Genomic DNA, 24,593 nt, shown 5'->3' with positions numbered 1-24,593 from the left:
AGAACTCCCAAACAGTGCTCCCAGAAAAACCAGTTTTTGCAAAAAGCTAATACAGGACATGAGAATCAAGTGTTATAAGAGCTTGATGAAATTTTGGAAACTTTTATGAGGCAAATTTAATTTTTTCTTTAATTCTTATATATTTTATTATATTTATAAAGAATTAAGTTATTTTTAAATCACGTGCTGTGTGTGCTTAGTCGCTCGGTCATGTCTGACGCTTTGCGACCCCACTGACTGTAGCCCATTAGGCTCCTCTGTTCATGGGGATACTCCAGGCAAGAATACTGGAGTAGGTTGCCATCCCCTCCTCCAGGGGAATCTTCCCAACCCAGGGATTGAACCCAGGTCTCTGCACTGAGGCACATTCTTTACCATCTGAGCCACCAGGGAAGCCCTTTTAAATCATACTTACTTGTAATCCTTATTAAGACACTTTTAAAATTGTAGAGATATTGCCAGTTTCACAGAGTAAGAAAAAGGAGTCCATGACAAAGACATAGGTAAAAGAGATAAAACATAGATCAGACAGGGGAACACAAAATTGGGTGTGATGGCTTCCCTGGTGGCTCAGTGATAAGGAATACACCTGTAATGTAGGAGCAGTGGGTTTGATCGCTGAGTAGGGAAGATCCCCTAGAGAAGGAAATGACAACCCACTCCAGTATTCTTGCCTGGGAAATTCCATGGACAGAGGCGCCTAGAGGGCTATAGTCCATGGGGTCGCAAAAGAGTCAAATATGACTTAGTGACTAAAGAACAACAGAATCCCTTGGGAAACTCCACATAACCTGGGGTAGCCTGATTGAGAAAAACTCTTTCATTCCTCTGAGGGCTAGTTCTTCCTTAAACACATTTAGATTTCTTAAGACTGTCTCTAAGGAGCAAGTTAGTGTTTTTGGAAGGAGATCAGCTAATGCCTGGCTTCTACCAAGAACAGTGTCCCTGAATAAATAAAACATTTAGAATTGTGGGGACTCCTCAAGTGGAATCTACATCAGTTGGGGGGCAAAAATCCATACTGCATTCAAAATACCAACTTGGTTGGTCGACCCTGGGGTCCCTAGTTCCAATCAAATTGAGCCAAATCTTCTTGGTTTCGGGAGTACTAGTTGATTTAGGTATGACCTAAATCCCTTATGACTATACAGTGGAAGTGAGAAATAGATTTAAAGGACTGGATCTGATAGACAGAATGCCTAATGAACTGTGGATGGAGGTTCGTGATATTGTACAGGAGACAGGAATCAAGACCGTCCCCAAGAAAAATAAATGCAAAAAAGCAAAATGGCTGTCTGAGGAGGCCTTACAAATAGCTGTGAAAAGACGGGAAGCATAAAGCAAAGGAGAAAAGGAAAGATATTCCCATTTGAATGCAGTGTTTCAAAGATAAGAAAGAGATAAGAAAGCCTTCCTCAGCAATCAATGCAAAGAAATAGAAGAAAACAAGAGAATGGGAAAGACTAGAGATCTCTTCAAGAAAATTAGAGATACCAAGGGAACATTTCATGCAAAGATGGGCTCAATAAAGGACAGAAATGGTAGGGACTTAACAGAAGCAGAAGATATTAAGAAGAGGCAGCAAGAATATATAGAAGAACTGTACAAAAAAGATCTTCATGACCCAGATAATCACGATAGTGTGATCACTCACCTAGAGCCAGATATCCTGGAATGTGAGGTCAAGTGGGCCTTAGGAAGCATCACTATGAACAAAGCTAGTGGAGGTGATAGAATTCCAGTTGAGCTATTTCAAATCCTGAAAGATGATGCTGTGAAAGTGCTGCACTCAATATGCTAGCAAATCTGGAAAACTCAGCAGTGGCCTAAGGACTGGAAAAGGTCAGTTTTCATTCCAATCCCAAAGAAAGGCAATGCCAAAGAATGTTCAAACTACTGCACAATTGCACTCATCTCACATGCTAGTAAAGTAATGCTTAAAATTCTCCAAGCCAGGCTTTAGCAATACGTGAACTGTGAACTTCCATATGTTCAAGCTGGTTTTAGAAAAGGCAGAGGAACCAGAGATCAAATTGCCAACATCCGATGGATCATCGAAAAAGCAAGAGAGTTCCAGAAAAACATCTATTTCTGCTTTATTGACTGTGCCAAAGTCTTTGACTGTGTGGGAAATTCTGAAAGAAATGGGAATACCAGACCATCTGACCTGCCTCTTGAGAAACCTGTATGCAGGTCAGGAAGCAACAGTTAGAATTGCACATGGAACAACAGACTTGTTCCAAATAGGAAAAGGAGTACGTCAAGGCTGTATATTGTCACTCTGCTTATTTAACTTATATGCAGAGTACATCATGAGAAATGCTGAGCTGGAGGAAGCACAAGCTGGAATCAAGATTGCCAGGAGAAATATCAATAACCTCAGATATGAAGATGACACCACCTTTATGGCATAAAGTGAAGAAGAACTAAAAAGCCTCTTGATGAAAGTGAAAGAGCAGAGTGAAAAAGTTGGTTTAAAGCTCAACATTCAGAAAACTAAGATCATGGCATCCGGTCCCATCACTTCTTGGCAGATAGATGTGGAAACAGTAGCTACCTTTATTTTTCTGGGCTCCAAAATCACTGCAGATGGTGACTGCAGCCATGAAATTAAAAGACGTTTACTCCTTAGAAGGAAGGTTATGACCAACCTAGATAGCATATTAAAAAACAGAGACATTACTTTGCCAATAAAGGTCCATTTAGTCAAGGTTATGTTTTTTCCTGTGGTCATGTATGGATGTGATAGTTGGACTATAAAGAAAGCTGAGTGCCAAAGAATTGATGCTTTTAAACTGTGGTGTTGGAGAAGACTCTTGATAGTCCCTTGGACTGCAAGAAGATCCAACCAGTCCATCCTAAAGGAGATCAGTCCTGGGTGTTCATTGGAAGGACTGATGTTGAAGCTGAAAGTCCAACACTTTGGCCACCTGATGCAAAGGGCTGACTCATTGGAAAAGACCCTGATGCTAGGAAGGATTGAGGGCAGGAGGAGAAGGGGACTACAGAGGATGAGATGGCTGGATGGCATCATCAGCTCGATGGATATGGGTTTGGGTGGACTCCAGAAGTTGGTGATGGGCAGCGAGGCCTGGCGTGCTGCAGTTCATTAGGTCGCAAAGAGTCGGACATGACTGAGCGGCTGAACTGAACTGAACTGAGTTAAGAAAACTTACTCCAATGAATCCTTTGTACAGTAGTGGGGCTGGTACTATACACAGGTCAGGACGTGGGGTGCTGGTTGGTGGCTTACAACATTTAGATTTGATACAACAAGAAGAGGAGGAGTTAGCTATCAAAGCCTGGAAAAAGAGGGTCTGATGAAGAGGCTGACCTTTCAGTAACCAGTGCCTTAGTTGTTTCAGGCTGCTATCAGAAAGATACAATAGACTGAGCAGCTTACACAGCAACCTTTGTTTTCTCATCATTCTGGAGGGGTCAGGTGCTAACAGGGTCAGGTTCTTGGTACAGATTTTATTCCTGGTGAGGTCTTTAAGTAGCCATTCCTCAGTACATTCACCTAGAAAGAGAGGGAGACATCCTGTCTCTTCCTCTTTTCAAAATAGCACTAACAGTGTCATGAGAGCTCCACTCTAAAGTCCCAATTACTTGTCAAAGGCCACACTTTGAAACACCATTACTTGAGGATTGTGGTTTCTGCATATGAGTTTGAGGGGGTGAAGGAGAGGACACAAATATTTAGTCTAGTGCAGCCAGCAGTGTCACCTCCACACAAAGGGGTGTCCTCACTCTCCTCTCCCATTTTGATCTCTTACTATTAACTGAAATTGATCAGAAGCCAGAGAACAAGGGATTCATTGATGTAGCCAGCTGCACAGAGTAGGATGGCAAAGAGTAGAGTAGATCTGATGGAAGAAATGAGATCTCTCTAGCATGACCTCAGAGACAAGCCATTACTCAAAGAAAATGAGTATTGTAGTTCTATATTCACTGGTGCACTACTCAGTTATGAGGAATCTATTGAAGGCATAGTTTATGCAGCAGAAGAGGTGATTTTCTGTGTCACATTAACTGAAAAAGTAACTACCAAACTTTCACATTTGAATGTCTATAGAATCTCCAAAACTCTATACATAAAACTAAGTTTATCTTATGCTCCAAAATGCTAGTTTATCATCTGTATTTTATTTCTCATTGAAAGAAATTTCTGGTTGTAAAATGGCCCAGGCCAAAGATTTAAAATTGTCTTTGAGTCTCTTATTCTTTTTCCCTCTTTCAATTAATTAATCAATATAATTAATTCCACAACCTGGATATTCACTACACTCTATTCCTCTTAGGGATGTTAATTTCATCTTTTGTATAACCTCAGGACATTATCATCTCTCAGTTGGAAGAGTCTAACTTGTCTCAGAAACTTCTGTATTCATTTCATTGTGCTATCTCCTTAAAACCAGAACCAGCATTCTAAAATGTGAATCTAATGAATCATTTGCCTACTTAATACCCTTCAATATTTTTTTTCTTTTACCAAGAAAAAATTCAAAGTTATTAAATTGTATCTCTGCTCTCTTCTTGCTTCCATCTCTTGGCCTCATTTCTACATTCTCTTTCCTGTCTTCTGATCTGCAGTTATATGAATCCTGACTTATGCATACTCACCAAGAAATCTTCCTGAATATAAAGCTTAGCTCCTAGTAGAAAGGCTGCTGTCTGTTATTTCTTTATCTTCTGTGAAACATCCCTTCTCTTGATTGCTGCCTCAGCACTTTCCTTCAGTTATGATTGAAATAGATTATCAAGCTCATGCAGGATGGGCCATCAAGAGCATTGAGGTAGCAAAACGAAAGATATTTCTGAGAAGCTTCACAGATTCAGGAGCTCTAAGCAGAACTTATTAATATTTTCCAAAATGGAAATCAGAAGTGGCAAAGAAGACGAATTTTAGGATATTTAACTTGGGTTATGGAATTTAGGGTTGAATTTGAGAAAATTTCAGGAGATTGTGGAGGACAGAAGGGCCTGGGGTGCTACAGTCCATGAGGTCGCAAAGAGCTGGACATGGCTTATGGACTGAGCAGCAACAAATGGCATTTAGATCTTCAAATGGAGAAATATGGAGGCATCAGATAAAATCTGTTTCCGATTTTGAAAATATGATTATTTCTATACATGATATGCATTTTCCTAAAAAATCTATAAATCCAACTAAATATTTTGATGGATGGAATGAAACAATTGTTTCTAATGATGTATTTCATTTAGTAATTGGATGCTTAGTGATTTTTAGTCCTGTTATATAAGAAGTCTACACTATGCAAAAAAATCTGTTTCATATTGAAACAACTGATGTATTTAATTTTGATTAAAATGATAAATGTTATATGCTACATAGTATATTTATACACTTAATATCTCTTGAGACAAGTCACCACTTGTCATCATTTTGGTGGTGCTTATAATTACCCTAAAGTCCCATTTCTTGCTGTAAGAATAAATTCAAGAAATTTTATTTGATGAGTACTTAAATATATTTATCAAGATAAGCACCAGTAAAAATGAAGACATTTTTATAAAAACATACTTGGTTACAAGGTAAAAGCAAAATTCATTGATGAACCTGTTGACACAAAGATGTTCTCATTTGTTCTGATAATGAATTTAGAATACTATGTTAGTAAAATTAATGCAGGTAAATTATAGCTATACTATGAATAAAATAAATACCTACCCCTATTGCAACTGAATGCAAGAATCTCATGAATATTAATGCTCAAATAGAGTGGTGGACAATGCCACTATGGACCCCCAAGGCTATAAATCTGGAAAGGAAATCAACTGAAACAATCCATTAGAAATCAACTACTCACTACCCATATTGTGTTTTACAATTCCAGCCTAACACTACGTTTAAAATAGGCAATCTAAACTTGTTCCCAGTGGATAAGAATAAGCCTGGAAGAACTACTTTTTAACTGTTGTATTTCTCCTCAGAAACTGGACTTCAAAGATATTCTGAAAACACCATTAAGTTTCAAACTTCAGTGCCCTCAGAAGCCTTGCACGGCTCCCATTGACATCAATCAGAATTTTATGTGCATGGACTGAGGGTAAAGGATAACCGTTTATTTGATCGACAATATGTTTGATGAAGAAAAAATTGAAATTCGCTGTACTGACTTTATAATCTGCAAGGACACTTAGTGTCAAAAGCTCACCAGCTGTTTAAGTATGGGGACAATACTAGTTTAACTTCAAAATTTAAAAACTTAAAAGGAAGTTTTATTTGTAATTTGAAGGTCACAGCAAAATTAACTGAAACATCATAAATATTGATGGGACTTAATATAGTGTGAAGTTTTTAACTGATGTATTTCTATTTTATTAATATCATAATTCATATGCACACAAACATATATTGCATTATTTTTTTATTGAAGTAAGTGTCAATAAGGAAGAAATTTTCACCTAGTAAATAGGAAAAAAAAAATGTCTGTCACTGTAATTACAACATTAACCAAATAAAGTATCACTGTATTTAAGCTAGTAATCAAGTCTTGTTAGCTGATTATACCTAGGATTAAACTTCATGTAGGTTTAATATCTTTAGCTTTCTGTGTTATAGGTTTGTGTTTCTTCATTAGAAACTGTGAACCTCATAGGCCAAGTTCTGTCTTTGATAAGAAACATTTTAGTGCTCTTCTGTTCTCTGAGATAATATGGAATTCAGAACTTTCAGATGGAATGATTATAGATAACTTTAGTGCAGATATCTTCTCGAGTTGTCACTATTGACGTTTTGAGCTGGATAACTCGTTGTGGGGGCCTGTCCAGTGCATTATAGGATATTTAGCAGAATCCCTGGCCTCTACCCACTAGCTACAAGTAGTATTCCCACCCCAATTCTGACAACTAGAAATTTCTCTAGACATTGCTAAATGCTCCTCTGCCATCAAGGAATTAATTTCTAACATTGTCCTCATTGCCCATCTTGGATGGAATTACATTTTCAGTAATTATCCAAAGGGTTTTTCAACCTTAAAGCATGAGAAATCTATATGTTACCATGGGTAAAATAGATAGCTAGTGGGAAGTTGCTTTATAACACAGGGAGTTCAGGCTGCTACTCTGTGATGACCTAGAGGGGTGAGATGGGGGGGAGATGTGAGAGGGATGATCAAGATGAAGAGGATATATTATATAGTTATGGCTGATTCATGTTCTACAGCAGAAACCAACACAACATTGAAAAGAAATTATCCTCCAATTAATTTTTTTAATCTGAAAAAAAAAAACCCTCTTAAAACACAAGCATGATTGGAAAAGGCAAAACTAGGGAGCTAATTCCTTGTGTGTGTGTGTGCCAAGTAGCCTCAGTCATGTTTGACTCTTTGCAACCCTATGGACTGTAGCCCACCAGGCTCCTCTGCCCATGGGATTCTCCAGGCAAGAATACTGGAGTGCGCTGCTGTGACTCCTCTAGGGGGTCTTCCTGGCCCAGGGATAAAACCTGAATCTCTTATGCCTCTTGCATAGGCAGGCTGGTTCTTTACCACTAGGATCACCTGGGAAGCCCTGCTAATTCCTTAGTGAAGATTAATAGATCACAATGCTTTTTAACAAAATAGTGTGGAATAAATAAAAAATAGAACATGATATAGGACCAGCGGAATCAGAAAAATTGTGGGGGAAAGTTGGGAAAAGTGAAATAAGAAGTCCTCAGATTAAAACTTACACTATCCTCACTATTATAATCTGTTATTATCAAAGTTATAATCACTGTTGTAATCAGTGTTACAGTTCACTGTAGCAAAAGGATACAGATCAAAACCAGTAAAAGTAAAAGATACGTGGAAAAGAGTTCAGGAGAAGAGAGAGGCAAGTTTCAATCATCCTGCCCTAATGGAATCTTAAGGAATGCACTGTCTACCAGCATTGATTGTGTCACAATCAGGGAAATTCACCAGGGTCTTGATGTCCAGGGTTTTTCTCAGGAGTTGTTCTGTATGAAACGAATGCTTACATAACTGACCTTAGTTGCTCAGTTTCCAATCCCTCTCTAGGTCAATTAATACCACAAAATAGCCCAAGACCACCATCATAAATCACATGGTATCATAGTTTGGCATGGCCCAAGGTCCCAGGTAAATGAAGACAGGCAGGATATTCCAAGGACTTAGAGGTTAACTCCCAAAAGCTGGTCAAGAGCCAAACTATTTTTTGGAATGTGCAGGCACTGGACAACCCAGGTCTGCTGAATAATCCTTTACTGTACATATTTCTTACACCATTGACCAGGACAGTGCTGTACAGTCATAGGAATGGTAAGGAGTTCTCTAGCCCTTCACGATTAGCTTTCTTTTTTAATGTGTTTTTACGTGTACATATATTGCTATTAATAAAATTTATTATTCTATATGTTCACCCAGATATTTAAACAAATAAGAAAATCATCCTATATTTCACTGAAAAAGAAACTCAATGAAAGCTAACACAAATTGTTTCCTGTGTGGCAAAAACTTTGCTTTACATAGTTGAATAATTTAATTCTCACAACAACTCTATGCAGTGATATGTTGACAGCTGGCAGCTCTGCTACCCATTTGGAAAGGCCAATTTTTCAATTTTCAGAAATTTTGTGAACCTATTGACATTACATTGATAGTTTGATATTGGTCATGGTGGTAATATTTACATCTTAGAAATTGGAAAATAGTACATGCCAGCATTCTCCACACCCTTCAAAATCCAAGAGTTAAATATTTAAACCAGCATATTACTATCTAAATTATTATATTCATATTTTAAGTCAAGTTTATTTTTAATATAGAAAACAATTTTAGCAATACCAATTTTTAAATAATATACTTTTATCAGCTGATATAAAGACTTTTGTCCAATTGCAAATTCCCATAGGCATTGGTCCATTTCTATTTTGATCCACTGATCTCTTACTCCATTACAATTGCTAGTTTGCAATACATTGTTCATTTTCTTTTTTTAAAAGAATTATCATAAATATTACTTGAGCTTTAATCTTTCAAAACTATTTAATCTTTCAAATACACTTAATTCAGTTTGACAGATACCATTGGTATGATAAGATTTACATATTTAGTCCTAGACAATTACTATTTTGCTAATAAGAGCTCTTTCATAAACAGTGTGTTCTTTGACTTAACTGGATAGATTTTGATGTACAACTCTGAAATATTCAGGTATTTTTAATAAACAAATTGCCTGAGTTTCTGATCCCAAATTGTGTTTGTCTAAGTCACATGCATTTTGTCACTGCAATGCTAGCAGCTTAGGTTGAGAGACCTGACTCCTAGAACAACTGGGAATGAAGTATATTCAGTAGCACTCTGAGTAAGATACTTAACTTTAATTGGTGTTAATAGTAACCTTCCCCTGCCTATCTTTTCTTGCAGTTAGAAGAATAAAAGCCACTCCACATGACTAACCTTGTTTGTTTTTATTTTTACTTTCAAGGTTATGTTTAACTGAACTATGTCCTTCTTTAATTTACTAACTGAACTCTTCATTTAATTCAATACCTTTCTTCCCTCATATTCGATAGAATCTTCCACATAATCAATATGTCAATAATAACATATCCTTAATAAACTGGTAGCATTCTCTTAACCTCTTTTTTTTTGAGTCTATTTTAGAAAATAATTCGAACTTGTAGTTCTGACCAGAGTATGGCATAAAAGTACAATTGTCTCTCAGTAGCTGAGATGGATTGTGTCCACATCAAGAGTCATGTCACATGCACGCCTGTTGTGTTAGACTCTTTGCAATCCATGGACTATAGCCCACTAGGCTCCTCTGTCCATGGAATTCTCCAGATAAGAAAACTGGAGTGGGTTGTCATTTCCTCCTCCAGGGGATCTTCCCAACCCAGGGATCCAACACTCATCTCCTGTGTGTTCTCCCAACTGGAAGATCCTTGTAAAATATCAAAATTTATGGATGCTAAAATTATAGAAAATGCCATAGTATTGAATTTTGGGGCTTCTCTGATACCTCAGTTGGTAAAGAATCTGTCTGCAATGCAGGAGACTTCGGTTCAATTACTGGGTTGGGAAGATCTGTTGGAGAAGGGAAAAAGCTACCTACTCCAGTATTCTGGCGTGGAGAACTCCATGGACTGTATAGGAGTTGCAAAGAGTCAGACAGGACTGAGCGACTTTTCTTGAAATTTTTAAAAATTAGTATTTTTTTAGCCGAAGTTGGTTCAATTCACACATGCAGAATCTTCATGGAGGGTTGACTTCATTATTAGAGACATAGCATAGCACATGGGAGAGTTGCAGAGAGTCCTAGGACCTGTCAGGAGAGAAGAAAGAAATACGATAATTGACCAAAGGCAAATAAAGACCCAGAAGGACTGTTCTGTATAAGTGATTAAAATCACCTCTTTACTGTGGTCCTCACTCAGGATGCCTGCACTTCTCTTCCTTAGGAAGGATGCCCATACCCTTTCTCTCCTGCTGTGTATTTCTGCATTGCTTCAGTTTTAAATAAACTGTATCTCTGTGTGCTCTCCCACATTCTATGCTGTGTCTCTAATAATAAACTTTGTATTACTCCAAAACTCTTTCCTGGAAAATCCCATGGACAGAAGAGTCTGGCAGGTTACAGTCTGTGGGGTCACAAAGAGTTGGACATGACTGAGTGACTGAACATTCACATACCTGTTTTACAGTTTTTGCCTCCTTAAAGCATCTTGCTTTCAAAAGAGGGAAAGAGCCAGGGCCAATGTTCTAGATCCCTGGTGGTCTAGTGGCTAGGATTTCTGGTTTTCATCTGGTTTTCATCTGGTTTGTGTGTGCTCAGTTGTGTCTGACTGTTTGTGACCCCATTGACTGTAGCCCACCAAACTCCTCTGTCCATGGAATTTTCCAGGCAAGAATACTGGAGTGGGTTGCCATTTCCTACTCAGGTTACCCAGGTTAAATTCCTGGGCACAAAGCTAAGATCTCTCTTTAGGACTGCTCACTATTTTCTCTCCAAGATAAAAACTAGCCAGACAAATACAGTAGAAGAAGCACAGTTTATCAAAGAGTTACTTAGAAGCTTCTTCATATTATTTTTTCCCCTATATCTATAGAGTTTTGAAATTGTGCCTCAATTTCAGAGTTTAGCCTTCCACTGTGAGTTGTTCTGATAAGATTCAGTGCCTCCAAAGTCCAGAATTCTTCTCAAGAGTAAAACATGTCAAAATTCATTTTGTTTTCTAGTGTGCCTCTTTCATTTTCAATTGGAAATCAAACAGTGTATCTCCTCCAGGGAAAAGGAATGACACTATGTGATAACATATTCTGTGAAAAATATTAAAAGAGAAAGAAGTGATATCTTTTCTGTGACCATTCAAACTTTTCTTAGAAGTCTGAGTCAATAAACTATAGTGAATCTGTTGAATAGATCTATTAACCCTTTGAATTAAGTTGCAGGGCATGACTATACTTGTTTCATTTTTATAAAATATCTACCTAACATGAAAACAAACAAAACTTGCTTCTATTTTCTTCTACATATTAGTAGATGATCAAGCAAAAGCAGTCAATTATTTCAAAGAGTATTAAGTTCTACTCAGTAATGTTGTAGAAAAATGCTATACACTTGTATAATATTGCTCAGTTTCCTGTGTAAGATATATTTGCACTAAGTAAGCATTCTGAGAAAGTGAAAAGAAAAAAATACAGATAATTTTGAAATGACTACATATGTGGTCAGACCTCACAAGCTTATCCTTAAAAAACAAACAAACAAAACTTCCCTCAAAGATCTAAATCCTTTGTATTAGGAATAGGGTCAATCAAAATTTAGTGAGAGATTTGTTAGAAGGTGCTGACCTAAGGAAACTGGTTCCTATGGGAACAAGTTAGACAGTCTTTCTAATGAGGCAGTTTTCCTTTCTAACTGATACTAAAGCCTAAATAGCACAGTGTAAGTAGTTGGGATAGGCAAATAGACACAATGCTGGCAAGATCAAGAGCAAGCTAGTGCCTACAAGAATAAGTTGCAGCCCATAAAGATAGACTAAAACTTCTGTCAATTTTCATTATCTCTGACCTCAATAGAGTAAGGGTCCCAAAGAAATCAAGGCCTCTTATCATGGAGCCAACACATGCATAAAGGTACGCATGTGTGACCAAGATTTGAAGAAGCTGAAGAAGTATCTAAAGACTTAGAAATTTTAATGATAAAATTTGAACAGAATCACAATATATTTTAGCACATCTTTCACAAATAAATTGAATGATTTTGAAATAAATGTCATATTTGCCATTAGAAAAGGAGCTACTAATGATAGAGAAGGCAATGGCACCCCACTTCAGTACTCTTGCCTGGAAAATCCCATGGACGGAGGAGCCTGGTAGGCTGCAGACCATGGGGTCGCTAAGAGTCGGAAACAACTGAGCGACTTCACTTTCCCTTTTCACTTTCGTACATTGGAGACGGAAATGGCAACCCACTCCAGTGTTCTTGCCTGGAGAATCCCAGGGACGGGGAAGCCTGGTGGGTTGCCGTCTATGGGGTCGCACAGAGTCGGACACGACTGAAGAGATTTAGCAGCAGTAGCAATGGTAGATTTGCTATAATTGTTTATCTCACTATCCTCCCACTTCAATTTGGGTGGCGTCGCATATACTTTATTTATTTTATTTTTTAGTAACCTTCATTGGTATGCAGAACTGGTTGAAATATTAGTATGGCAATTCCTGTGGCATTTTTATTTAGAATCCAATTTTTTATCATGTATCAAAAACAAAAGGAGGCATAAAAGCAGATATTAGAAAACAGTTTTTCCTTTAGGTATTGCATTTCACATTCATTGTTTGTCTTTCAGTTCAATGGAGTGTTTTACGTTTTAATAGTTCAATTTATTGTTGCTTCAAAGGACACAATCTATAAAAGAAGTGAAACTGTTTTGTTAATTTTTCATCAACAATTGATGTAAAGGGCTAGGTGCAGTTTCTATGATGTTTACTATCTGTTTTGTTTACTCCTTTGTTTTATAAACAACAGACATTAAGATCATTTTTTAAGGTTATTATAAAGTACTTGTTTAGAATGTGTGTAGTATAAAGAGTTTCAGCTGGGAAAATAGTTTACATCTGAGTAAAATAGAGTGTTTGTAATTATGTGGATAGCTATCTGATTTTTTCCAACAGTGTTAAGAGAATTTGTACAGGATATGGAGGATATGGAGAGGAGAGTGTTGTACTGGCAGACATGGGAATTGTTTCATGAAATAGAAAAAGAAAGTGCATTGTTATTTTCTTTGGAAGTGATACAGAAAGTTTTTTTTTCCCTCTCCACTCCATTTGCAATGAGGGATTTAAATATAGTGGCATTCTCTATATGCCATGAAATCTCTTCATTTTCAAAATTAAGTAAATAGGTATCATCATAAAAATCATTTTAGAGCTGAATAAAATATGTACCTAATAACTGTCAGAATTAAATTTAAATCTGTCAGAGTACAAAGGCTGTACTCTTTTCTACCTAACACAGACTCTAAATGCCAGCGAGTTATATAAATGGAAGCACATAGCATTCTATGATATGTCATAGGATTTTTTAAATTCTATTTACAAAAGCACTGACATATAATACTTAGAAACACATTTAACAGATGACATGAAAGATTTTTAAACTGAAAACAACAGAACATTACTGATAAGAATATTAAAAGACTTAAATAAATAGTGGGATAAACCATGTCCATAGTTTGGAAGATTGAATATGCCTAAAAAAATAAGCAATGCTTTTCCAGCTTTACTGAGATGTGATAGACTTAATAGAATAATTTACTGGATATAAGTAAAAATTATACATATATATGTATATATATTCAAATATATAGGCTTCCTTAGGTGTTCCTAGTGATAAAGAACCTGCCTGCCAATACAAGAGACATGAAATGTGGGTTCGATCCCTGTGTCAGGAAGATCCCCTGGAGGAGGGGATGGAAAAGCACCCTAATATTCTTACCTGGATAATTCTCATGGACAGAGGACCCTGGCTGGCTATAGTCCATAGGATCAAAAAGAGTTGGGCACAACTGAAGTGACTTAGCATGCACACAGACTCACACATACACACACCATATACATAGGGTGTACAACCTGATGTTTTGATATATGTATACATTGGGATGTATAAAACATATACACAGTCAAGCTAATTGGCATATCCTTCATTTTACATAGTTATCATTCTTTGAACAATTCCTAAAATGAAGAAAAACATTGGAAGCTTTAAACTACTTACGATAATGTTTCAATGAGTAATACATAAGCATATAGAATGCAGTAGAAAATTACAGAAATAGACTTATACATAAATGGACACTTGATTTTCAACAAAGATACCGAGTCGGTTAAGGGGAAAAACTTTTTGGCTAACAATGTTGGAACAAGTCCGTATATTATGAAATATTACCTATGTGAGATATTAAGAACACTGACTTTCCTTCATACTACAGCAAAATTAACATAAGACAATTCATAAGTAAGTAAGTAAGTGAAAGTCCCTCAGTCGTGTCCAACTCTTTGCGACCCCATGGACTATACAGTCCATGGAATTCTCTAGGCCAGAATACTGGAGTTGGTAGCCTTTCCCTTCTCCAGGGGATTGTCCCAACCCAGGGATTGAACCCAGGTCTCCCACATTGCATGCAGATTCTTTACTAGCTGAGTCATAAGGGAAATCCAAGAATACTGGAGTGGGTAGCCTATCCCTTCTTGAAGGGATCTTCCCAACCCAGGAATCAAACCGGAGTCTCCTGCATTGTAGGAGGACTCATTACCAACTAAGCTGTGAGGGAAGCACTTAATATAATAGCTAGACTAATATCTTCTAGACAAAAATAGAGAAAAAAATATTTGTGATATTAGAATAAGAAAATGTGTTTTCAGACAAAATAATCTGACATACTAAATAAAGTAAAAATGATAAATTAGACTTGATCAGAACAAAAAATCTAAGAAAATAAAAATGCAAATTATAGAATGAGAGAAATATTTTAATGTGATATCTGAGAAAAGATTTACAGGCAGAATACATTAAAGACTTTTACAACTCAATCATAATATGAGGAAAAAGCTCACTAATAAAAATATTTGCACAAGTAGTAGAGAAAATAAACCTAAAAACCATTAAGCAATAAAACTATGCTCAATAGAAGCAGAAATAAGGTAAATGCAAATCAAAAGCAAAAAATGAGAGCCTACTAAATAGATATTTCTTAGAATGACTAATGCTAAAATGAACAAAAGTTTGGTGAGGCTTTGGAGAAACTGAAACTCTCATAAATGAAAAGGAGTATAAAACTGAACATTTAGCATGTTCACAAAGAGTCAGACACGACTGAATGACTGAACTGAACTGAACTGAAAATTCTGCACTGCTTTTTAAATATCATTAGGGAATAAAGTTCAGTTCAGTTCACTCACTCAGTCGTGTCTGACTCTTTGCGACCCCATGAACCGCAGTACACAAGGCCTCCCTGTCCATCACTAACTCCCGGAGTCCACCCAAACCCATGTCCACTGAGTCGGTGATGCCATCCAACCATCTCATCCTCTGTCGTCCCCTTCTTTTCCTGCCCTCAATATTTCCCAGCATCAGGGTCTTTTCAAATGAGTCAGCTCTTTGTATCAGGTGGCCAAAGTATTGGAGTTTCAGCTTTAAAATCAGTCCTACAAATGAACACCCAGGACTGATCTCCTTTAGGATGGACTGGTTGGATCTCCTTGCAGTCCAAGGGACTCTCAAGAGTCTTTTCCAACACCACAGGTCAAAGCCATCAATCCTTTGGTGCTCAGCTTTCTTTAGAGTCCAACTCTCACATCCATACATGACCACTGGAAAAACCATAGCCTTGACTAGATGGACCTTTGTTGACAAAGTAATGTCTCTGTTTTTTAATATGCTGTCTAGGTTGGTCATAACTTTCCTTCCAAGAAGTAAGTGTCTTTTAATTTGATGGCTGCAGTCACCATCTGTTGTGATTTTGGAGCCCAAAAAATTAAATTCAGCCACTCTTTCCACTGTTTCCTTATCTATTTGCCATGAAGTGATGGGACCAGATGCCATGATCTTAGTTTTCTGAATGTTGAGCTTTAAGCAAACTTTTTCACTCTCCTCTTTCACTTTCATCAAGAGGCTCTCTAGTTCTTCTTCACTTTCTGTCATAAGGGTGGTGCATATCTGAAGTTATTGATATTTCTCCCAGCAATCTTGATTCCAGCTTGTGCTTCATCCAGCCCAGTGTCGCTCATGAGGTACTCTGTATATAAGTTAAATAAGCAGGGTGACAATGTACAGCCTTGACGTACTCCTTTTCCTATTTGGAACCAGTCTGTGGTTCCATGTCCAATTCTAACTGTTGCTTCCTGACCTGGATACAGGTTTCTCAAGAAGCAGGTCAGGTGGTCTGGTTTTCCCATCTCTTTCAGAATTTTCCAGCTTATGGTGATTCATACAGTCAAAGGCTTTGGCATAGGCAATACGGCAGAAATAGATGTTTTTCTGGAGCTCTCTTGCTTTTTCGATGATCCAGCAGATGTTGGTAATTTGATCTCTGGTTCCTCTGCCTTTCCTAAAGCCAGCTTGAACATCTGAAAGTTCATGGTTCACATATTGCTGAAGCCTGGCTTGGAGAATTTTGAGCATTACTTTACTAGCATGTGAGATGAGTGCAATTGTGTGGTAGTTTGAGCATTCTTTGGCATTACCTTTCTTTGGGATTGGAATGAAAACTGACCTTTTCCAGTCCTGTGGCCACTGCTGAGTTTTCCATATTTGCTGGCATATTGAGTGCAGCACTTTCACAGCATCATATTTCAGGATTTGAAATAGCTCAACTGGAATTCTATCACTTCCACTAGCTGTGTTCATAGTGATGCTTCCTAAGGCCCACTTGACCTCACATTCCAGGATGTCTGGCTCTAGGTGAGTGATCACATCATCGTGATTATCTGGGTCATGAAGAACTTTTTGTACAGTTTTTCTGTGTATACTTGCCACCTCTTCTTAATATCTTCTGCTTCTGTTAGGTCCCTACCATTTCTGTCCTTTATTGAGCCCATCTTTGCATGAAATATTCCCTTGGTATCTCTAATTTTCTTGAAGAGATATCTAGTCTTTCCCATTTTATTGTTTCTCTCCATTTCTTTGCATTGATCACTGAGGAAGGGTTTCTTATCTTTCCTTGCTATAAGGAATAAAAGATGAACATAAATGTTTAAAGTTCTTGGAAAAGTTCCTTATAAAAGCAATATTGCACACTTAAATGGGAAAGAAATTAGTTTGAATTGTCTATTTCTCAGTGTTTCAAAGGTCTTAGAAACTTTATCAGGAAAATAAGAATGTTTGATAACCTCCTACATGTAGACATTGGTATCATTTATGTTTTTAAAACAAAGTGACTCTAGTGGTGTCTATTATTTGTAATTTTATTTGATAAAATATTATACAACAACTGTTTTCCTGTTTTATACTTTGACTATTCCCAAATTATCTATTGGATACTTACTACAAGGTTAAAAATAAATTATTTTCCAGAGTGGCCAAGACAAAAAAGAAAAGAGAAATGTTTCCTATGCTTAGAAATATTATTGTGTTTGGTCAAAAGCTTCATTCGAATTTTTCTTTAAGATGTTATGGCAAAATCTGAACAAACTTTTTGGCCAACTAAAATACTTATGAAACTGAAATTAAGTTGAGCATACTCTGAATTTAAAATGGTGTTAAAATTTCTAAAATTATTGATAAAGTATGTTCATGCAATTAAACTGATGACAATAAAATAAATAAATAAATCTGCTGGATTCCAAAGGATGGTGGAATCTTTGAACACTAAAACCCTATATTCATCATAATGTTTTAACAAGAAAAGAGAATTCAGAATGTCTGCCCATTCTGAAGTAGCCATAGGCCATAAACTTTTCAATAAAAAATAAATGGGTGGGAGAAAATAGAAAGCATAGAGCTTAACACAATATCATTATACAATGAATGTGATCAACTACATTAAATCTATATGCTCTAAAGTGAAACACATCTAGAATACTAAAAAGATGCTTTAATAGTGCTTTCAGGTTGCATCAGTTCAGTTCAGTCATTCAGTCATGTCTGACTTTTTGCAACCCCATGGACTGTAGCATGCCAGGCTTCCCTGCACATCATCAACTTCCAGAGCTTGCTCAAACTCTTGTCCATTGAGTTGGTGATGCACAGCAGGACCCAGGAGAAACCAGCAGTGACCTCACAAGAGACTGACCCAGACTTGCCCATGAGTGTCCAGGAGAATCCAGAAGAGGCGTGGGTCAGTAGTGGCCTGCTGCAGGGTCAGGGGCCCTGAGTGAGGCACTGCACGCACAGGACCTTTTGAAGGGGGTTGCCATTATCCAGGGCTTCCCTGATAGGTCAGCTGGTAAAGAATCCGCCTTTAATGCAGGAGAAATTGGTTTGATTCGTGGGTTGGGAAGATCCCCTCAAGAAGGGATAGGCTACCCTCTCTAATATTCTTGGGCTTCCCTGGTGGGTCAGCTGGTAAAGAATCTGCCTGCAATTCGGGAGACCTGGGTTCAATCTCTGGGTTGGGAAGATCCCCTGGAGAAGGGAAAGGGCACCCACTCCAGTATTATAGCCTGGAGAATTTCATGGACTGTCTAGTCCTTGGGTTGCAAAGAGTTGGACACGACTGAGCAACTTTCACTTTTCAGCCAAGATCAGGGACGACAGAGGAGGAGATGGTTGGATGGCATCACTCACTTGATGGACATCAACTTGAGCAAGCTCTGGGAGTTGGTGATGGACAAGGAAGTCTGGCATGCTGCAGTCCATGGGGTTGCAAAGAGTCAGACAAGACTGAGCCACTGAACTGACTTAACTGAATGCTATTATCTTCATTACCTTTACCATAGTTTGGCCTCAGGTCAAACAACATGTAGGGAACACAGCCCAGCCCAGCAATAGAAAATTGGATTGAAGATTTACTGAGCATGTCCCCGCCCATCAAAACAAGACCCAATTTCTCCCTCAGTCAGTCTCTCCCATCAGGAAGCTTCCATAAGCCTCTTATCCTTATCCATCAGAGGGCAGATAGAATGAAAACCACAATCACAGAAAACTAACCAATCTGATCACATGGACCACAGCCTTGTCTAACTCAATTAAACTATGAGTCATGCTGTGTAGGGCCACCCAAGACAGATGGGTCATGGTGAAGAGTTCTGACAAAACGTGGTCCACTGGAGAAGGGAATGACAAACCACTTCAGTATTCTTGACTTGAGAACCCCATGAACTGTATGGAAAAAGGTTGGCATAACACAGTAGTATAAACTGGGTGATCTTTACAACAGAAATATAAGGTTTAACATTTCTTAAGGCTAGACTTAGAAGTCTTGAATAAAAGTGTGGGCAGCGTTGGTTCCTCCTGAGAGCTGTTAGAATTCTGCATCATGCCTTTCCCAACCTCTGATAGGTGCAAGGGGCTTTCCTGATAGCTCAGTTGGTAAATAATCTGCTTGCTATGCAGGAGACCCCGGTTTGATTCCTGAGTCAGGAAGATCCGCTGGAGAAAGGATACACTAACCACTCCAGTACTTGGGCTTCCCTTGTGGCTCAGCTGGTAAAAGAATCCATTTGCCATGCATAGCTACAAGAGTTCCTGGACTTGTAGACGATGTTCTCTCAGTATTCTTCACATTGTCTTCCACTTGTGTCTGTGTTCAAAATGTTCCATTTTTATAAAGGACACCAGTCACATCGGATTGGGGCTGACTCTAATTGATCAGCTACAAAGATTTTGTTTAAAAATAAGATCACATTCACAGGTGCTAGGGATGAGGACTTCAAGAACTTCTGGGGGAACACAATTCAACCTGTAACAAGTAGTTAGAACATCAAAAATAATTGATAAGAAACTGAAAAATTTCAGAGTATGTCATTTTGATTACATCTGGCTAGTAAATGGTTAATCAATAAACTATACAACTCTAATTATTTTAAATACTTAGCATATTACCCACTGTTTATTGTGTTAAAATAGATAAAAGTGAGTTGAGAGATGGGAGCTTTTGGTGTATTTATCTGGTATTAAATATCTACATAATATTAAGGAAAGAATATAAACTAAAACAATCGATTTAAATCATATCTGATATATAAATTCACAATTGTCTTAGTTTTAAAACTTACAAATGAGATGAAATAGAAATATCCTAAAAGTAAAATCAAATTTGCAAAAACACCTCCTTTGATTTAAGTAGTAAACCCAATCAGGATGTATTAATATGATATAGAAAAAAGGCAGAAATCTTTGATGTCAAAATGTGTTAATTTAGTAAAATATAGAAAACATATTGTATCTTTACTAAAGATGAATAAAATAGCAGAAGAAATAATATAATGACAATGTCATCTAAGAAAAATTTCATTATTCCATTTTAGTCTAATCTTCCTACAGTTTAATTATGTTGTTCATTTCTTCACAATATGTTATGAACCTGTCATTAACATATTGCAAATAAGAATGGTACATAAATATTAATTTGAAATAGCTTGATGATGTGCAATGTGGACTGACTCAAATGTTTGAACACATAATATTTGTAATATTATTTGGAATATAATGGTAACTTTACTGGAATAACTAAAGTGGTGAGAATTAGAATCAAATAGATTTTAAAGTAAAAAATTCCTGTCCAATGTAAGAAATACTTATCTGGTCCTGATAAAGTTTTAAAAGTTCAGAAATGAAATGGACATTTATTGTGTACTACGCTGAAGATCTTTGTTACTTTGAAGCTCACTTTATCATATTCTGAATTAGCCACCTAACTAGCAGCAGCCAAGTTTTACAGACTCTTTTAGGGCAAACCAGATTAGTTTTTCCTAGTGATGTTTTAGAGAATAGTTCTCCACTTCTTAGCTTCAAATGATATCTACAATAATCTCTGAGATTTACAAAATGCAGTCTTTCCATTTCTTTTCTCTTTTTGTCTTATTTGAAAGAAGATTTTTTTTTTTTTACTTTAACATATGTTTATATCTCTGAGTGACATAAGAATCTTGAATAGATAGTTTATTCCTTGTACTGGTTAGGATGATGGCTTGTATTCATAAGAAGTGATGCTCTGATTGTCTGCACAGGTTTATATTAGTAATAATAAAAAGAGAACTAGAAGATGTAATATTTAGAGAGAATCACAAGGCAAGTCTTGAACATTTCAGTGAGAACCACCATAGTAGGCTGCCATTAACCATTGGACCAAGGAATTGGACAAATCAACACAATTCAAATGCTGTCTCCTGGCCACATGATTTAGCAGCTCATAAAAGTTGAAAAGAACACTAGATGATGACTGTCTAGCAACCAGGAACAGTGGAGACTAATATAAAAATAGAATGTACTTTATTCATTTAAAATGAACTTTATAACTGTTAATATACTCTGGTACCCTTTGGCAATGAATTCTATCTGGGGTTAGGATATATGAGGATACAAATTACAGTTAATAAATATGAATATAGCTCAGATATGGGGAGTGATTTGTATAATTTAGTTCTCTGATGGCAGTCTGCAAACAGATTTGTGTTGCTCAGCCTCACAATAAACTGAAACTGCCAACAGTAGAGAAAATCCCTCTTCACTTTTAAGAGTATTCTGCTTTAAACAAAAAAAAAAAACCTTATTGTCCCCTACAGCTAGGTGACTCAGCCACTATTACACAGGTAGTTAATTGAGTTAATATGGAAAAAGCAAGTTTCAGACACTAGTTAATTAAGTTAATAGTGTCAGTAAGTTCAGAGATATTTCTTGCAAGTGAGTCTTCAGTAGTAAGGTTGGAGGAGTCTGGCAATTTATGCTTGAAGGAGTCTTGAGCCTCAGAGCATTTTATCACTTTATAATAAAACTTTAAGTCATGTGCATTTCATTCATCATTAAGTTCAGCAAGTAGCTCTGCAAATAAAAACATTCTCTTTAGTTTCCACTTAGCTGAAATCCTTAGTGCATTTTTTATGTGCTAAGTTGCTTCAGTCATGTCCTACTCTTTGTGACCCTATGATCCATAGCCTGCTGGGCTCCTCTATCCATGGGATTCCCCAGGCAAGAATCCTGGATAGGTTGCCATGCCCTCCTCCAGGGATCTTCTTGACCCAGCAATCGAACCCATATCTCTTATGTCTCCTCTTCCTTATCTAAAGAACCACCTAGGAAGCCTGCATTTTTGTATAATCTTTAACAAGACTAACATATGACTTGATATAACTTTGATTTTTTTTTCTGAGAATTATTATTTCCTTCACAATATTCAGAAAATGCACAAAGTACAACTATAAAAAAAAAAGTTCTTCTATTGATTTCCAACATTAATTATCAATGGGAAACATATTGTCTTCAGGTGGGTAAAGAATGGTTCTTGGTGGTGCTAAAAAAAACTTAAACTATTTTTCTAAAGCAAAGATAACCAATACATAAACAGATGGTGAGTATGTTTGTGTTACTAAAGATTCAAGGGGGGTTATTAAAAAAATTAAAAGATAGTGGAGGAAGATTACAATAAAAAAAAAGGTGAAGAAACACTTATTTATATTAATAGAAACAATTTATTGAAACACTATTTGCTTATCTAAATAAAAGGCCAATGACTTTTTGAAAGTCAGCTGAAGAGTTACAGATACTCTTACCAGAAGAAGATTCCCCTTTAAGACACTTGCATCCCAATGCAGAACTCTTGGTTCTTTTTTCTTCCTCACATTTTTTGTCCTTCATTTTATCTGATATTTTTCCTTTACTCAAATATTCAGTTGAAATTTTCATTTGATCAGTAATGAATGACAATGACATGGTCAGTAATTCTTTCTTTCAAAACACATTCTTCACAAGATTCACCTGTTGTATTTTCCTTTGTTAGGAATCCTGTGTTTTAGCATGGTCAACTCTGGTTCTGAAATTCAAATTATATTCATCATCAATTGAGGAGATTTGTTTTGTTTTGAATTTTTATCTTATTTTTTTTCCCAAGAGTTAGATAATTTACCTGGATGCAAAAATGAAAATATCACCTTCACCTTATGACATTAAGTACATGAAATTCTTAAAAAGAATTTCATAAGTAGAAAATTCTTACTTATGTGAGGAAAATGAGAAAGAAGTGATATGTCTAAAATTCTGGGCCAGGAAGGCTACACATCCTCTGCTTAAACAAATATCTACTTAATAGTGTGATACTAGATCATATCTACTTTCACCATCATCACTGATCCAAACTGAATCTATAGTATAATTCAATTGATGAAAATTCATTTATAAAGGATATAGCCATTTATATTTCTGCTAAAATATCTATCTGTCAAAGAAATGGTCGATAAGGACAGTAACCCCTCAATTTTCTGTCATTATGCTTTTTGTTTTTCAAAGCTTACCACTACTAGATATATTGCAGCTTTATGTGTTCATTTATTTACCATTTATTTGTCTTCGTGTTTTAGGTGTTATGCTTACGTGGAGAACATATTTTCAGATGTGGAATGAAAGCAATGTTAATGAAAAACATATGATTACCTCAGTAAAACTAAGATGATATAACAATTTCAAATTACATGCTTCCAAATAAGTGTATTGATTTTAGCAAAAATATGTTTTATTATCATCATAGAACAATCAGTTTTAACAAATGACACCTTAGATATTATATTCTGATTCCTACTACAAATTACAGGACTTCGCTCATTGCTCAGTGGGTAAAGAATCTGCCTGCAATGCAGGACTGGAGAAGGCAATGGCAACCCACTCCAGTACTCTTGCCTGGAAAATCCCATGGACAGAGGAGCCTGGTAGGCTGTAGTGCATGGGGTGGCTAAGAGTCGGACACGACTGAGTGACTTCACTCTCTCTTTTCACTTTCCTGATTGGAGAAGGAAATGACAACCCACTCCAGTGTTCTTGCCTGGAGGATCCCAGGGACGGGGGAGCCTCGTGGGCTGCCGTCTATGGGGTTGCACAGAGTCAGACACGGCTGAAGCGATTTAGCAGCAGCAGCAGCAATGCAGGAGATCCGGGTTCAGTCCCTGGGTCAGGAAGATATCCTAGAGAAGGAAATGACAATCCACTCCAGTTCTCTTACCTGGAGAATCCCATAGACAGGCTATAGTCCATGGGGTCACAAGAGTTGGACATAACTTATCAACTAAACCACTACAAATCCCCATTTAGTGCTTTAAAGTTTCATTTTCTAAAATAAGATTCTTATATTTTCATCTGGGAAAATAAAACCATCTGTAATTGAATAAAAATTACTAAACTTACTAATATTTTCAAAGGCATGGTGTTTTGTGATATCCACCACTATCAATAATCTGAAAATTCATAAAACTGAACTATTCATCCTTGAGCATGAAATAATGTAACACATTGGGATGTAGAAAAATTTTAATTTGAACATTTAGATTATGACAGAGGTGTTAAAACTAAAACACAGAAAACTTTTCTTCTTAGTGAATTCTTTGGTGATGCAAATACCTTGGGCCACTTCAATATTTTCCGTCTCAGTAAGAAGTGGATTGAAATAATAAAATTCAGAATAGTGGTCTTCCACATTC

Source organism: Giraffa tippelskirchi, chromosome 2 (assembly GCF_054371585.1).
Source record: "Giraffa tippelskirchi isolate mGirTip1 chromosome 2, T2T-mGirTip1v1.2.pri, whole genome shotgun sequence".
NCBI classification, from domain to species: Eukaryota; Metazoa; Chordata; class Mammalia; order Artiodactyla; family Giraffidae; genus Giraffa; species Giraffa tippelskirchi.
Note: the sequence above shows the minus strand (reverse complement) of the source record.